This window comes from Carlito syrichta, unplaced genomic scaffold (genome assembly GCF_000164805.1).
Source record: "Carlito syrichta isolate Samal-C Ts95f unplaced genomic scaffold, Tarsius_syrichta-2.0.1 Scaffold309736, whole genome shotgun sequence".
NCBI classification, from domain to species: domain Eukaryota; kingdom Metazoa; phylum Chordata; class Mammalia; order Primates; family Tarsiidae; genus Carlito; species Carlito syrichta.
The window spans coordinates 122,014-126,330 of NW_007253832.1; positions in this window are offsets into that span (position 1 = coordinate 122,014).

The window sequence follows — 4,317 nt, forward strand, 5'->3', positions numbered from 1 at the left end:
CAGGTCTCGAACCCTGGGCTCAGGCAATCCACTCCCCTCAGCCTCCCAAAGTGCTGGAATTACAGGCTGAGCCACCGAGCCTGGCTGATAGTTTCAATCATATAAAAATGTATTCTAAGGCCAAGCACAGTGACTCACGCCTGTAATGCCAGCACTTTGGGAGGCCAAGGCAGGAGGATTGCTTGAGCCCAGGAATTCGAGACCAGCCTAGGCAACATAGCAGGACCTTGTCTCTTCAAAAAATTAGCTGGGTGTGGTGGCACGAGCCTGTGGTCCCAGCTACTCGAAAGGCTGAGGTGGAAGGATTACCTGAGCCCAGGAGGTTGAGGCTGAGATGAGCCACAATCATGCCACTGTCCTCTGGCCTGGGTGATAAAGTGAGACCTCAACTTAAAAAAGAAAAAAAATTTATTCTAGAGATCAGAAAACAGGAACAGTTTCTCAACTTATTTCATGAGATTATTGTAACCATGGTACAAAGGCCAGATAAGGACAATTTGAGAAATGAAAATCATAAAGCAATTTCACACATGAACAAAAAGAAGATGCAAAAAGAAGGAGGAGAAGGAGGAGGAGGAGAAAAAAGAAGAAAAATACCTTAATAAAAATATGAGGAAACGTAGGCCAGGTGCGGTGGCTCACATCTGTAATCTTAGCATTTTAGGAGGCGGAGGTGAGAGGATTGCTTGAGTCCGGGGTTTCAAGACCAACCTAGGCAACTTGGCAAGATATTGTCTCTACAATAAATTAGAAAATTAGCTGGGCATGGTGGTGCATGCTTATAGTTCCAGCTACTTGGGAGGCTGAGGCAGAAAGATTGCCTGAGCCCAGTGGGTTAAGGCTGTGGTGGCCATGAGCGTGCCTCTGCACTCCAGCCTAGGCGACAGAGGGAGACTTGTATTTAAAAAAAAATTATTCGTGACCCGCCTGGGCAACTTGGCGAGACCTCATCTCTACAATAAATTTTAAAAAACAAAAATAAAATTAGCAAACCTAATCAGAATTGACTAAATAATGTAAAACAACATAACCAAGCAGCCTTTATCTTAGGAAAGCAAATCACTATTCATGAAATTCCTGGCTATTTTTTTTTTTTTGTTTGAGTTGGAGTCTCACTCTGTCACCCAGATTGGAGTGCAGTGGCCACTCCCGGCCACCACAGCCTCGACCTGCTGGGCTCCAGCGATCCTTCCGCCTCAGCCTTCCAAGTAACTGGAACTACAGGCGTGTGCTACCACGCCCAGCTAATTTTTTGATCTTTATTGTAGAGATGAGGTCTCACCAAGTTGCCCAGGCGGGTCTCGAACCCGCGGGCTCGGGCAATCCACTCACCTCGGCCTCCCAAAGTGCTGGGATTACAGGCTGAGCCACCGAACCCGACCAAATTCCTGGTTATTATTCATGCAATTCATTACATTAAGAGATGAAGGAGAAAAAAAATCCATATGATCATCTTAATACAATAAAAGCACTTCACAAAATTTGTTCATGATAAACAACCATTCAGATTTTTTTTTTTGAGTCAGAGTCTCACTCTGTTGCCCAGGCTGGAGTGCAATGGCATGCTCACGGCTATCTCAGCCTCGACTTATGGGTTCAGGTGATCCTTCCGTCTCAGTCTTCCAAGTAGCTGGAATTACAGGAGTGTGCCGCCATGCCTGGCTAATTTTGTTTTTTGGTGTTTTTTTTTAGTTGGATTCTCACTCTGTCGCTCAGGCTGGAGTGCAGCAGCACGCTCCTGGCCACCGCAGCCTCGATCTGCTGGGCTCTGACCATCCTTCCACCTCAGCCTTCCAAGAAGCCAGAACTACAGATGTGTGCTACCACACCCAGCTAATTTTTTCATTTATTGTAGAGACGAGGTCTCACCATGTTGCCCAGGCTGGTCTTAAACCCATGGGCTCAGGCAATCCTCTCACCTTGGCCTCCCAAAGTGCTGGGATTATAGGCTTGAGCCACCGCTCTTGGCCATTTTTTTGTTTTAAATTTTATTGTAGAGACAGGGTCTCACCATGTGCTCAGGCTGGTCTCCGAACTCAGGCGATCCTCTCGCCTCCACCTCCCAAAGTCATGGGATTACAGATGTAAGCCACCGCGCCTGGCTTTTTTTTGTTTTGTTTTTGAGTGAGGGTCTCACTCTGTTGCCTAGGCTACAGTACGGTGGCATGATCATAGCTCACCACAGCCTCAATCTCCTGGGTTTAGGCAATCCTTCCACCTCAGCCTCCCAAGTAGCTGGGACTAAGAGACATACACCACCACACCTGGCTAATTTTTTAATTTAATTTATTATTATTATTATTATTGGGTTGGAGTTTCACTCTTGTTGCCAGACTGGAGTGCAGTAGCACGCTCACGGCCACCGCAGCCTCAACCTGCTGGACTTAGGCGATCCTTCCCCCTCAACCTTCCAAACAGCTGGAACCACAGAAACGTGCCACCATACTCACCTAGTTTTTGTGATTTATTGTAGAGATGAGGTCTCACCAAGTTGCCCAGGCTGGTCTCAAGCCCCCAGGCTCAGGCAGTCTTCTTGCCTCAGGCTCCCAAAGTGCTGGGATTACAGGTTGAGCCACCGCGCTCAGCCAAATTTTTAAATTTTTTGTAGAGACAAGGTCTTGCTATGTTGCCTACACTGGTGTCAAACTCCTGGGTTCAAGTGATCCTCCCACCTCGGCCTTCCAAAGTGCTGAGATTACAGGTAAGAACCACTGCACCCAGCCCATTAAGATTTTTAAAATTGGCCGGGCTCGGTGGCTCAGCCTGTAATTCCAGCACTTTGGGAGGCCGAGGCAAGTGAATTGCCTGAGCCCGTGGGTTCGAGACCCACCTGGGCAACTTGGCGAGACCTCGTCTCTACAATAAATCAAAAACTAGCCGGGCATGGTAGTGTGCGCCTGTAGTTCCGGCTACTTGGAAGGCTGAGGCAGAAGGATCGCTGGAGCCCAGCAGGTCAAGGCTGCAGTGGCCAGGAACGGCCACTGCACTCTAGTCTGAGTGACAGAGTGAGACTCCAACTCAAAAAAAAAAAAAAGATTTTTAAAATAGCAAGAATGTTTCACAACAGTCATTTGTAATTTTTAAAATTATAAATATATATATCTCTCTTCTTCCATAAAATTTAGTATTCATTTTTTAAACAGCTTTGTCTTTTTCTGATATATCTTTCCTCCTGTTCCTATTTATACCCTCCTGTTATTTGCCATCTCTTCTCTGAGTATTTGTATTTCTGATGCACAGCTCATAATGAACTTTTGCGCTACAATCTCCATTTGATTTTGGTAACAAGTTTCTGGCATGTCATCACCTGTTGATAAACTGTGTTGCTCTTTTCAACCTTTTTTCAGTTAACTGTACAGAAGCATTGGTCTTTTCATTACTCATATAACTTTTCTTTTCTTTTAGAATCATGGGTACACGAGAGGATTTGTTACATAGATATACTGTGTAAAGACGAGGTTTGGGCTTATGACGAGTCCTAGCCACCCAGTGGTGAGCGTGGTGCCCAATAGGTGGTTTTGTATCCCTTATTCCCCCTTCCTCCCTCCTTTAGCGGTGTCCAGTGTCTGTTTTTCCCACCCTTGTGCCCATGAGTGCCTATGTTACTCATATTTAAATGAGCTAAATTTTTCTGAATTATTAGCAGGAGAACTTTGTGGAGGGACAGAGAGAAGGCCCAGGATAGCTTTCCAGGCTTACAAGTTCAAGAGCTCCTCCTTTTCCTATAGTAATGGATTATTTCTTTAAAATTTGGCATCTCTGCATAGTCACTACCTTTTCTGCATCTGAGATCCTCTGCAGGTTAAGAAAATTTCTACCACCAACCTTAGGCTTACCTGTTTCACAGGAGGTCCCACAGGCCACCATCACCCAAGAGGACACACTTAACATTAGGAGAATTTTGCTTGCACTTTGTAAGATCTGCCTCCTCTGGGTCCCTTTGGGCACTTGATTGATTGATTGATTGAGATAGGGTATCACTCTGTCCTCTAGGCTGGAGTGCAGTGGCATGATCATAGCTCACAGTAGCCTTGAACACCTGGACTCAAGAGATCCTCTCAGGTAGCTGGGATTACAGGTGCAAGCCACCATGCCTAGCTAATTTTTTTTTTTTTTTTTGTATAGATGGGGGTCTCACCCTGTTGTCCAGTCTGGTCATGTACACGTGACCTCAAGTGATCCTCCTGTCTCAGTTTCCCAAAATGCTGGGAGTGCAGGCCTGAGCTACCATGCCTGAACCCTTTGGGCACTTTATAAAATATCCTAGCCGGGCTCGGTGGCTCAGCCTGTAATCCCACGCCTTTGGGAGGCTGAGGT